This window comes from Pseudopipra pipra, chromosome 1, assembly GCF_036250125.1.
Source record: "Pseudopipra pipra isolate bDixPip1 chromosome 1, bDixPip1.hap1, whole genome shotgun sequence".
Lineage (NCBI taxonomy): Eukaryota > Metazoa > Chordata > Aves > Passeriformes > Pipridae > Pseudopipra > Pseudopipra pipra.
Window position 1 is genome coordinate 130,055,500 of NC_087549.1, and position 13,334 is coordinate 130,068,833.

At 42.1% G+C, this 13,334-nt stretch overlaps 1 long non-coding RNA gene across 2 annotated transcripts in view; it reads left to right on the forward strand.

The window, feature by feature from the left end:
- The window catches only part of LOC135425054 (uncharacterized), a 51,375-nt gene that overhangs the window by 11,421 nt on the left and 26,620 nt on the right, over window positions 1–13,334 (forward strand). The gene's annotated exons all lie outside the window — the stretch shown is intronic.

Sequence of the window (13,334 nt, forward strand, 5' to 3'; positions counted from 1 at the left end):
TTGTCATAGCACTGTCCTTCCATCATAACTAATTGTGTGGGAAATCTTCATTTTCCCTCCCAGTCCATTTAGATATTTCCGGAGTCCCAAGGAGAAGTAATAATACATCTGGCTATAATCCAGCACATAGCCCAAGGGCTAATATTTAATCATTATTTTTAAATTAAGCATTGAATAAAATAAAGCCCAGAAACATTATTTATAAATCGGAATGAATATAATGACAAGTAATTATGCTCTTCCTTCTTTGGTGATTCAAGGCTCAGCTCGGCTCCTCAGTTCAAATCCAAATAAGTGAAACGTGTGAAGCCTGTTAAACACTTCCATTTCATTTACTTGTTCCGTCTATAGGCAGCTGCTGTGTCAGGCTGGAAATATTGGACATACCTTGACTGGGGCTGTATAAACTCTCAAAAGTCTGAGAGCCTGGTTACCACAAAGTAACTTTAAGCGAATTCTAACTTCTCTGAGTAAAAGCTGGTGCCAGTGAGTCATGGGGGTTGAGAAGACTATGCAGCGTCCTCTTAAACATAGGATTTTAAGCAACCATAATATGTTTGATGACATACTATATTTGATCAGCTTGGATTTTTTTCACTATGTCATTTCAACAGAACTTCACCTATTAATCTATAATTAGCACATTGGCTTCAAGCATTATGTATTGCAAAGTGACACCTTATTAGATATGGGTTCCCTTCTGCAAGGAAGAAAATTCTGGAGGCGGAAAAGAAACAAACAGGACAGAGAAAGAAAAAGGAGTATTGATTTATTGGCCTTGGCCAACAGTTTTTCCATAAGTGCCCGAGCAGTCAGGCATGCGACTTTACTATCGATTTTTAAATCTCCCTTCAGCCGAAAAGATCAGCGCGCAAATAATAATAAACTCTAATCACTGCTGCTATTAGATTAGGCTAAACACGGGGATCCGAGGATCCAGCTGTGTCCAGTTCTTCCACTCGCTCGGGGAAGCGGCCCCACCAGCCGTCCCCGCACCTTCCGTGCCCGCGACCTGCCTGCGGGACCCTCGGGGCTGGAGGGACTCCTCGGGCTGGATCCCCCGGTCCGCTCCCTGCCGGAGCCCGCTCCGAAGGGCCAGAGCAGCGCGGGGCCCCGGGGTGCTGCACCCCAGGGAGGGAGCGGCGAGCGGCCCTCGGGGGACCCGCGGCCTCCTTTCCCCGCGTCCCTTACCAGGCTCCGGCCAAGCTGCCGGGGAGCGGGTGGGAGCGGCCGCGGGGCCTCCGGGAGCAGCGCACCTGGGGGAATTCTCGGGCCCCGTGGGGCTGGCGCCGGGCAGGCGGCTGGAACGCGCCACGCCGGGGCAAGAGCCGCCTCCCGCGCCCGCTGCGGGGCCGGGCTGCGCCGCCCCGGCCCAGCGCGGCCCCGGACCGGCCCGCAGCGGCTGCCGCCTGTGGCTGGAGCCTCCTCTGGCCTCAGCAGCCCGCCCGGCTACCACGGGCACTTCGAGTTCTGTCATGCTGGGCAATGGCACAAGTCCCACCGTGATGCCTGACAGGCGACCCCGGTAGAAACCGGGTCACCCCGCCAGTGAAACGAGCGCCTTGCAGGGGAGCTCCCTCGGAGGAGGCCGGGCTCCCATTGCCAGGTGTCTCACTGCAGTAAAAAGGGATAAATTAGAGGGATGAGATTAAAGCCACTGCAGCCCAGTCTCCTGCTATTATCTGGGAGATGGGAGCCTCTGTCTGGGCTTCCACTCCCCTGTGCCTCCCTTCCACCCGTCCTTAATGTGGGGACTCGGGCTCAAGGAAGTCATTGCCTCCACATTGAAGTGATTGTGGAAGTCAACCCCAATATCTGTAATACCCAGTCCGGTTCAGAGGGTGCCAGCACATTTTCAGGCAGCAGATGATTAGTCGTAACAATTATTTGGATGTCTTTTGTTTGGGAAAACTTCAGGCCTGAGTAAGTCCACTCTTGCTTTCAAGATAGTGACCACTTTTGGAGGGCTAGAAAAGCAAAGATCATTAGACCTGGGTTTCAAAGCCACAAGGCTGAACAAAGAAATATTTAGAGAAGAGGTGACAAATGCCACAGAACTGCCAGCAAATGCCAGAACTAGCAAAACAAAACCCCAAAAAACCAAACCCAACAAAACCCCAATAAAACCCACTACAACTTTGTCAGTACTTAGTACTTAGTACTGTACTTGTAATGTGAACAAGATTGCCACAGGAAAAAAAACGGATCATAGGCAAGGGAACAAACTTGGCTGCAGTCTGCCCCTTTTTGTCAGCAATTTCCTTGGTGCTGTGTAACATGCCACGCTGCTGCAGGCCCAGCCTGCTACCTCCTTTGCCCCATTTCTCCTCACATGTCTGTGCAGGAGGTTACTGGCACGGTGGAGGGATGGAACCATTTGACGTGGCAGCAGGGCATTTCACAGCCTCCACCTTCACCTCTCAGGGCAGAGCTGGGTCTCTCAAGCTGTTTCTTGCCATGCAGACCTGGCAATTCTGTCTTTTGTCACGACTGTCCAACACAGAACGTAATATTATGCTTTGCTTCTCTAAGTCATCAAGGTCACAGTCTTTGTCTTGTGGAAAAAAATGTATGTGGCCATATGATTAAAGCATGTCTAATCATGAGTTCACATAAGGAACAGAATTTGGGTTGCATATGTAACCTCGTGTCTGGCACTTTTGAGTAACTAGCTTCACAACCTTATTGTTCTTTCAGCTTCAAGATATATGCGTGTGAAAAAGATCTTTATGTAAACTAAAGCAAAATTATCAAGTCTGATATTTTTATAAAGGTGGGATTTTTTGTTTGTTTGTTTGTTTTTTGTAATGAAGGTTGTCCGTAGTTCGGTTCTGTGCACCAAGAGTAGACGTGTGCCTTCTATTTGAATTCTGGCAGACACAGGACCTAAAAACCCTCTCCAATTTGGCCTCAAACACAGCCAAAGTCTCACGAGAATGGCTTTAGCTCACAGCCCAGTTATCACTTGATCTCTGGCGCCTTTGCTTCCCCACAAGAGAATTAGAATGCCTCTTTTCTGATTAGGCTCATTTAAGAGATTAGGTCTTGGAACATTAAAGAGATAAACATTTGAATATGCATTTGTCTCCTTATTACCACTTTCAAATGGCTACGTCTTAATGGTACATTCCGTCAGTAAACCGCTGACTTCAGTTTAAAACGGTAAGGTTTTTGCTGTATAAGAATCTTTTTAACAGACTTACGTTGGTCTGTAAGGGCTTAGGAATCCATGAAATCTTTAGTTTACAGATCCACAAACTATGTGTGAGGCTTCTGCCACTGAGAAAACCAAAGACCTGGTTGGTTCTCCAAAGTAACACTGGTTTGAGCAAACTGGGTTTTAATTTCTCAAGAAGTTCTCTTGCATTTTCAAGTCCCAAATAATTCTAGATTCAAACTGGTCAGATTCAATACTAGTATACAAATTTATTCCAGCTCTTTCTGGGCCTCTTTGCAGCTTCCCTGAGGCATCTTCTTCAAGCAGCAGAAGTGCTTAGGAGATCACTTAGTACAGAGTAACAGCAGGGCATATGCATGCTGACTTCTGAGGTTGAAGAACATTCCAGATCCATCAAATGTATAGTTTTTATTCTCCTTGAAGTAGAATCAGAAGGTCATCTTTGCAGGAGGCCTGTTTTATGGATTTGCTAATTCCACAAATGATAAATCTTCTAAGCAGTAAATGTATCTGTTCTGAACTGGGTGATTCCAGAGAGCTCTCTCAGGTGCTTTTATGGCCTGCCACCATATAACTTCCCAAACACAGCTCTGTGGTAATCAGCTGCACATAAAGACCAATTTTTTACCATCAAGTCAGGTGTGCCTCAGATGGACCTTAAGCAAGGTCAGACAACAAAGAAAATGGCATAACAGTTTTATTTGAAATGATCCATGGCAGAAAGTAGTCAGATTGGCTGTTTCCAGACAGTTTGAGATCACAGACATGTTTCTTAAGTATTTAAAAACTATGGAGCTAAGGAAAATTAACCTAAAGTTCATAATGAAAACTTTTTTTCTGAGTTAACCAGTAAACTACATAATTTTTCCTAGGTTAGTAAAGAACTTCCCCCAACCACCATGTGAAAATAAATTGACCAATTCTAATAATATTTCTTAAAAAAAGCCTACAGTTATGTTTTGCAGTGGTTGGTTGCAGCACTGAACAGAGTTACTGTGCCTACTACACAAAAGTGAGAGCTCCTCATGAGGTTAAAAACCTATAGATTTTTGTCGCTTGGCTTAGAGGGAAGATTCATCTGCTGAAGACAGTAGGAAACTCTCGTGTTGTCTGTACAGGTATTTTCACAGTCTTCCAGATAACTGAGCAGTTCCTACCCCACGGCTGAATATTCCCATCCCTTGGGGAAGGCACATTTGCTCACCATCCAGAGCGTCCTTTTTGTGTTGCAAATGTGAAGGGAATTGGGAGCTGGCTTTGCTTAAGCCAAGCACTGTTGACTACTGGAGGATAAATTACATCTGTTCATTCTACCGATATTATAAATTAGATACAAATTGTAATAATTATGCTTAATTGCTACTTAATTACTGATTAAAAGAAACGTTTTTATGATTCTTTATTACAATCCCATGCATTTTTTTCAAAGGATGTTTAATCAGGCAGACGTTCTGAAGAACAGCCACAAATCATATTTTAGTAGTAGGATTAGAAAGACAGTATTCCGTACACCATTTTGAATAAGAGCATTTGCATATGACCTGAACTTCAATACAGTTGGATCATTTTTGTCCAGTTGTTGCCAAACAAATTTGCAGCTTTTCAGAATAAAGATATTTCAGATATTCAGAGCATGCTAGAACACTAAATTAGCAATGGATTCCGTCTCCTCTCCCCTGCCCAGTATCACAGCCCTTTGTTAAGCAGACCAACTTGCAGGCAGTTATGAGGGAAAAAAAAACAAACAACTTTTTAAATATACCTGGGATTTCTGCTCTTACAAGTAAAGTCCTCAGTTCAGTGAATCAAGAGGAAGAGATAGAGGATTTTTTTCATGCTTGGTTGTAGAGTATGGAAGATAGATGGAGATTTGTCTGCTTGCATTCAAAGAAGAGCCAGGTGAGTCATTAATCAAGGTCATGTCTAGATAATTGGCTGAAGGGCAACAGCAGGGTTGACCCTGTATTTATGGCTTTGAAAGAACAGCTCAAGTATAACAAAATGATTTTGACTGTTCTGCAATTGCTGGTTTGGGCCAGTTCTTCTATGTGTATGAATTGACTACACTTTTTGAAGTCAGTGTAGATGTGCTGCTAACAACTGCTGCTATCTGACCCCAGGTATTTACAACCTAAAAAAGTCCTATTTTGTGGAGGTGAAGTCTATTTAAAATAATTTTCCAAGCATTAGAGAGACCAACTGCTGATAGTGGTTTAGCGGGTTTGATTAATTATGCCTATTGCACTGCATATATAAAGCACTTATGGCAACGATATGGATTGTTTTACTGGAGAGGGGGAAGGGGACTTGCCATTTGAAAAGGAAAAAATAATCACCTATTTTCTTCTGTCTTTGCTTGTTACAAAGCCCATTGAAGTCAATGGGAGTGTTGCCATTTATTTGTTTGAGCTTTTGTCAGGCCCTGTATATGCTACTGCAAACTGGAGGGGGAAAAGGAGTACAGTTAAAGGGAAGAGAAGCAAGAGGGGAGGAGTTAAACACAGGCAAAGAATAGAGTCTTTGTCTATTAATTAGGGTTTACATGCCTTGTGGAAAGCAGCATTCCTCCAAAACTGGGTCCCTCTGCCCCACTATTTTATTTTACATCTCCCGTGTTAGTTGTTCTTCAGGTCAATATAGTGCTAATAAATTATGCACTGTGTAGCACCAACTGTAACACTCCACCGCTCTGGTGCATAGGAAAGGCATTGAATTGAACAAGCTTCTCTAGGGTCAAAAATGTTTTTCATTTCTGCAGCTATTGCCCACTCTCCCTGAAACATGTTGTCTGGCAGCAACACCTACATGTATTACAAGAACTTTTCTCGGAGTTACTCAACAATATCTTATCACTTGTTGCATATGGAGAAACAGGACCTTGCAAAACCATGGAGTTCTTCTGATGAAGTCTTGCCAATATGCCTCAGCCAAAACTGGAAGGGCTCACTGGACAGTCCCAGCTCATTCCCATGTCCATTTTCTCCTGGTTACACCCACCAGAAGACAGTGACAATTGGTTGCAATTAGAGAGGAAAAGTGCCGTTGTATTTGACACTAGGCTGGACTCCGGAGATGTTGTTCTGTCTCTGGGTGTGTCTCAAACTGCTGGGTGACCTCGGGTAAGACATTTGGGACTCAGACTTATGATCAGTTTATGACAATTTAACAAGCTATTGTGTCTCAGTTGAACAGCAGTGACTGTCCTTGTGTGCACTCTTACCCAGGGCAAACAGGCTGATGTGACCCAAAGTGTAGTTATGTGAGCAAATTAAGCCAGTGCAACCAGCTCTGCTGCCATGAGATTGCATCCCTGAGAAGGCAGCTAATCTGGTTTAATATATGTGAGGGTTTTGGTTTGTTTTGCTTTGTTTTTTTTTCTGGATTGCTTTTAATCTTCACCAGTTCCCCAGTGCAGGTCATTGCAGGAATAGGTTTTTTGGTAGCAATGTTGGGCATACAGTGGCGGTGCTGATTTAAACTGTAGTGAAACAGGTCTGGTTACTTTGCTCTTATTCTGAAGTAAGAGGATGTGCATGGAGAGAGTAGAGCAGCTGGTGCTTGAAGATATTTTAATGTCACTGTGAGTCTGACCTACTAGATCCAAATCAGCAAAGCACCTAAATGTATCTGTGGATCAGAGTATTTGTTCCCCATGTAAGGAGGGAGAAACCTTTGCCTCCCTCTTCTCATTTCTCTGTCCAGATTGCAAACTGTGTAGTGGAAATGCTCTCACTACATGTTGGTGCAGAGTCCAACATGATGACAGACTGATCTTATTGGAGGTCTGCATACAAGTAAAAATAAATCACAAGAGTAACAGAGGGAGAGGTGTGCTCACCTGTCAGTGGAGAAAAGCAGACAGAACAACACCCATCAACCTCTGAATTTGTAAGCTTTGTTGTCTGCCAATTAGCTCTAACCTCCGAGTAGTGATAAAGGTATATCCTGAGCCTTCTTTCACTGGGCAATTTCCCTCAGTAAGATTTTTAATTATTATCTGAAGTGCTTTATTTATAACATAATTATTTCAATAGAGAGACATTATCTTAATAGTACAGTAACATGTGAATTACCATTTCACACCACACACACACACTTCCTATTCTTAGAGCAACATTTTAGAGCACTTTTCTATCTCTTTTGGTAATCAGGCAAAATAACACGTGTCTTTGTGTCAGTTAAGGATGACATAGAACCTACTTCAGAGCACTGAAGAAGGATGAAGTCAGAAAAGAGCTCATGGGGCAGGACAGGTATCTGCTGTGATAAAGAGGAGCTTGCCCCTCAGGGGCTACAAGGTTATGTCTCAGAGAATGAGGAACATGAAATCCAGCCCCTGGGTTCTGAAAATAAACCATTTCTTGCAGAAGAAACTGTACATAAATTTTACTGTATCGAGTTAATTTCATGTCTGTAAGTCTATTGAATTGATATGTATTAGCTCTAAAGAAGTTGTCCTTTGCTTGGCTTGTTTGCACTCAAAGGCAGAGTATTTACAGATTGTTCTTAGGTGCTGAGTAATGATGATGATGTGTTGGTTCTTATAATTATGCTCACATTTTACCATGACAGTAAATACTGAAGTTAAAAAGAATGTGCAAAGAGAGGGATCTGGGTGTGTTACAGTCAGGCTGCCTCCCAATTCCTCTAACAAGGGCTCACACCACCATGTTCCAGGTCTCTGAAATGATTTCTTTCTAATGTAGTAGCTGCTAGCTAGCAATTAAATTTTTGTCTATAGAAAATGAGTCCAGCTGGCTTTGCTTCCTCTCCCTTGAGAAATTCTTCAAAGTTCTAGGTTCCCACAGCAAGGCTTCCATGGCTTCAAAGGCATAATTTGGCACATGCCCACTGGGCATGCGTTTGTCAAAGTACACATAGAAAATTTCAGTGTTGAAGATTTGTGCCCCAGGGAAGCTTCCACTCTGAGGTGAAATTACTTCTTTCCAAATGCCATACTTGAACTATGAAAGGATACACCCTTTAACATAATAATAGTGACTTCCAAATGCAAAGACATAGCCTCTGATTTACAGCAAACATACCCACCGCAGATTACTTCTTAAGATATCTGAAGGCAAAGTATTACAGCAAGAGATATTTATCCTAGATTCTGCCTCATTACAAATCATCCTTGTACATTACGCTGGAGGAACAATAAAACAACTGCCTATTACCACTTACAGAGTGTCCGACAGATCAAAATGCTCTCATTTCTTACTGGTCCTCATTCAGACAACCCTGGCACTCAAATCTAACCTAAACAAGCCACACCTTTTTGAGACAACATAAGTGCTCTTGTTTTTTCCCACCACACACAACTTTTTGTGAGGAAGGAATACTGAATGACAAGCAGTGCTCCTTCATGGAAAGAAGCTATGTGAGGTTTGTTCATCAGGTGAGACACCCATGCAAGCAGCCTGTCAAGTGGCTCTCTTCTCTGAGAGCACTTGTCAGATCTCCTATGCTCAGTCTTTTTTTTTGTCACACACAAGAAAGGTTACATGAGTAACCACAGAGAAAAATTTGGCGGTGTATCATGGCCCGGTACAGAAGAACTAGTGACTGTGTCACTTGTCTGCTACTGTCCCAAAGTAGTGTATCCAGATCGACTAAGTGTCTAGGCTCCCACTTCAGTCAATAGAGAAAGACAGGCTGTACTATTTTTCATAGATATCAAACTTTGATTATTCTGTTAGAGTGTGGTGACATGTTTCTGGGAGTGAACATTTACCTCCATAATTATAAAGGAAGCATAGACAACTGAGTTATTCTAGATTCCAATTTCTTAGACAGCTAAATCTGAGGAGGTGAGTATCATCCAAGTGGATGAAACAAAGCTCAGAGAACAGCAACAGAGAATGTAAAGTTGTGTATAAAAAACCAACGGTGACTGGATGTTTGTTGTCCTACAGGCTTTCTTCTGTACATAGGCAGAATGGCCTCCAGTCAGAAAAATTTTGTTTTCACTTACAGCTATGGAAGTGCAGTATGGTTTTAGCACTAGAGATCCAAGTTACCTGTTCTTCAGGAAGGTGATGTGTACTGCTTGGTGCTACGGGAAGAGTAGAACAGGTACACTTCAGGTTACTGCAGAGTTCCTTTCTGTGTTCGTCTCTCCAACTGGTTTTCGTCTCATCTGGTGGCTTCAGCAGAAAGGCTTGTGCAGGCAAGGCTGAAAACAGTAAAGTAGGTAGACCCCTTTCTGCCATTTTATGTACCATTTGCTACATAACATCTAGTCTCACTGATTATTTCAGGGGAAGGAGCAAATGGAACCTTAAGCACCTAATTAGGGCTTAGCTGTCTAAGCCAGCTTGGAGAATGAGGCCTAAGCACCTACATAGTGAGCCTGGAGGGACTTTGTTCTCACAGAAGAATATTGCTCTGGAACTCACCTTCCACTTTCATCTCATTGAACCTGAACCTGTTGTCCTGCAGAGCAATAGTGTGTTCTCAGGCTAGTTTTTGAGGGCTGGTTTAGGCTTCAGGGGAGTTTCTTTTAGTTAAAAATAGATAGTGTCAGTGTTTCTATCTGCTACAGCATTTTGCATTTGCAATGATTTCTGTACATGTGGCTTTTGAGTCATTACAATGTAATGAATTTAATTCATTACAGGAAGATTTAATTCATTATAACATCCTTAGCTTTCTCAGGACAGGATACATTTGTCTGTAGTCTTCCCTTTAGTCTGCTTTGTTATCTATAATAATCCTTCCTCTGATACAGATGGCCACACATCATAGTTTGTTCTGGTTAGGAAGCTAAACCACTGATGGAGTCAGGCTCTTTCTTGGTTTCAGTTCCACCTATTTGCAAAGAACATGCCAACTCCCTTTTCTCTGCCTGCAGATGCAATCAAACCACAAAGACAGTATCTGTGCTTACAGCATGACTTTTTTTTTTTGTTCAGTACCCCCAGTAAGTTCTCCCTTTAGGCATTTATGCCCAGATTGCTTCCTTTTACTGCTGTGTTTAGAGCTTATTTCTCTTTCTGTTTCAGCTACCTTGTTTTATACATACATGCACACAAATACACCCTTACCCAAAGCAATAACCATCAGTACCACCTGCCTACATTATTCAAGATTTAGGGTGTACTTTTGCCTTGTCTCAGAAACCTGTATTACCTCATCAAAGAACTACTTGGCTCTGTTATCTCAGATGAAGGGTGGTGGTTACTTCCACCAGCTTCAATGCCTCTTCTCCCAGTCTTCAAAAATAGTACATCATATTCACCCTGTGTTTGCCCTTACAGGATTTTCTACTTGCTTATCTTTCATTTATCTCTGTATTGCTTTATTTGGCATTAAAATACAGAATTGGATCTGGCTGCAGTGGCCCTCTCACTGACACTGTTCTATTATCTTCTATCTCCACAGATAATAGATAGTGGAAATACTTTTGAAGTATATCTATAAATGAAAGATGAAATATAGATTTGCATGACTTATTGTCAAGTCCTGCTGGGGTTTTTGTTTGTTTGTTCTGTTTTTTATTTCTCTGACTCCTCAGCTTTTTTTAGTTGACATTTAAAGAGAGCCTGTAATTTCAAGCACCACTAGGGAAGAAGGTTATCTGAGGACCTCAATGAAATTGCATCTAAATTAAGAGAATAGAGATTAAAGACAGTTTTTTTCTATCAAACAACCATCTCTGGAATAGGCAAATAATGCTCTTACAGTTATGAAACTATTAGCTGCTAAAGCTTTTCGATTTTTCCCTTGTCAAACATCTGATGGCCAAAAGCTATACTGATAGGGATTCACTTGTCATAGACTTTCTTTTGGGAGAAATACAAAGAAATATATGGGTCATTATGACCCACCCCCTTATTACAACTGTGGAAATGCAGGGGGGTTTATAAAAGAATAACATCTCTGTGATACCTTGGTTGTCAAAAACCACAATTATAGTCATTGTTTATGCATTAGGGAAACCTCATCCTAAATCTGGCACCATATGGGGGTGAAAAGAGCAGCTGCTGACATTTCAGGATAAAAATTATGATCTAGCTGCAGATATGACTCAGTATGATGAGCCTGACAACAAGAACAGGAAAAAAAGCAAAGCAGCATGGGCAGGTTTCAAATGTCCCTTCAAGGCACCAGCCCAAATGCATTTCCAAGGGGAGAGGCTTTCAACATGCATCGAGTGGGACAGCTCCTTAGGAACTCCCCATGGAAAGCCTGAACAGGGCTCTAGACCAACATAGCCAAAAGGGTTGTTGACGTTGATGTGTGTTGTAATCCAAGGGAGAAAACTAATCAATAACTGCCCGGAAAGAGTTTTGGAATATTGTTTTTTCTCTAATTTTTGTGAACAATGAAACCATGCCAAGCAAAACTATGCCAGCAGCCCCACCTCCCTGTTTTCAACCCCTCTCTGAAGCACTAGCTCATCACTTTTCAGTCAGTTTGGAGTTCAGTCGATTCCTTTTGACCAGAAAATAACAGAGACACTTGGCTTCTTCCATGCAGCTCCACTGGTATTATTCAGCATCCCTGAATTCTTTCACCAGGCCACTACCTTCTCCACATTCAATCTACCCATTCTCTTGCAGAAAATCTTACTGTTGATGACCTCCTGAATGTTTTACTCTCTGGGTCTTTTTTAGCTCCTCTGTTCTTGGAGTGTTATTTCCTGGGGCAGGGATGCTCTTTTTCTGCATGCATCTGAAATATGGATGTTGTGCATGAACCACTGTGACAGAAATGCACTACACACAACTTCGGGAAAATGCTAGACTGTTGACATGTATGTCCAAAGCCAAGTTCTGGTACATTATATCTGGCAACAAATACAAGTTTTGTTTACTCCATAAATATGAACTTTGCACTCCTAGTGTCAATCTCAGCCTTTTGGTTCGGGAGAAGCACGTGCTCTAACCTCTGACTCAATGAGAGGCATATCCATTTGAAAACTAAAATGCAACTGCTTTCTTCAGAAAATGCTAATTTTGGCAATAGATGGGGAGTTTCAAGTAGTGCCTGTATCAAGGCTGAAATTCATTCATACTTTTTTCACAGGGCTTTTCACATCACCCATTTACTCTGTGGTGGGGACATGCCCAAGTTAGGACAGATGGAATTCCTAGTGTAGAGGCTACAGGACCTTGGGCAAAAGCAGTGCTAAGACCAAGATTCTGGCTACCTTTTTGCCAATTTAGCAGCTTGCAATTCATCTTTTCCCTGTCATTGAGGGCCTCAGAGAAGAACAGGACAGCAAAATGTGGCTGTCGGTTGGATAAGATATTCTGGCCTTTGGAAACTGGCCCAGAGGCCATAGGTTGGTCATTTATCCTTTAATTTAGAAAAGCCACAAACAAACAACAACCAACCAACCAAACCAAACCACCCAGAAAAAACAAACAAACAAACAACCCCCCAACCAAAAAACCCCCACACAAACTCCAAAAGTCATATATAGAATCAATAGAATAATAATTTAATAATTTGAGGCTCCAAGTTGATTTGTAGGTAGATGCTAAATTTTCCAAAACACTGCAGGGAATTTGGATTTTTCACAACCTGTCCTGTACTGCTTTGAAAGAAAGTGTCTGCTGTTTTTGGCTATTTCTGTAGATTATTTCACAGCCCAAATATTTGGTTTGGTTCTAGTATTGTATTATTTGTTAGGAATGTATTAGCAGCCTGATTTCCTAAATGTCTGCCACATCAATTTGAAAAGACACTGTTTAACAACTAATAAATAGATTTCAATATTTTTTCTGCCTACTTTTGGATGTGTGGGAGAGAAATGAAGCTAAAGAGTCTATGACCTGTGCTCTTACGGTAGACAACTGAATATTTATCTATTTATAATGGATGCATGTTCAAGGTTCAGCATTGCTATCTGTACCTATTATTATTGTTGTGTTATCATCATCATTATTTTGCACTGTGGTAGAGATCCCCCTAAAGATCAAAGTCCTTTTGTATTAGGCTCTGCATGAAGAAAATGAGAGGCCCTGCTCCCATGCTAATCACCTCCACTCATGCTTCAGCTGCACAAATGTTGTACTTGTGAAGCAGCTTCTGAATGTATAGTGTAGGACATCATAGAAAACATATATCAGATGCATTAGCTCTGTCATACTATTCACCCAGTTCTTCAGAGAATTTGACTATGGCTGCATCTCTACAGATGCATAGC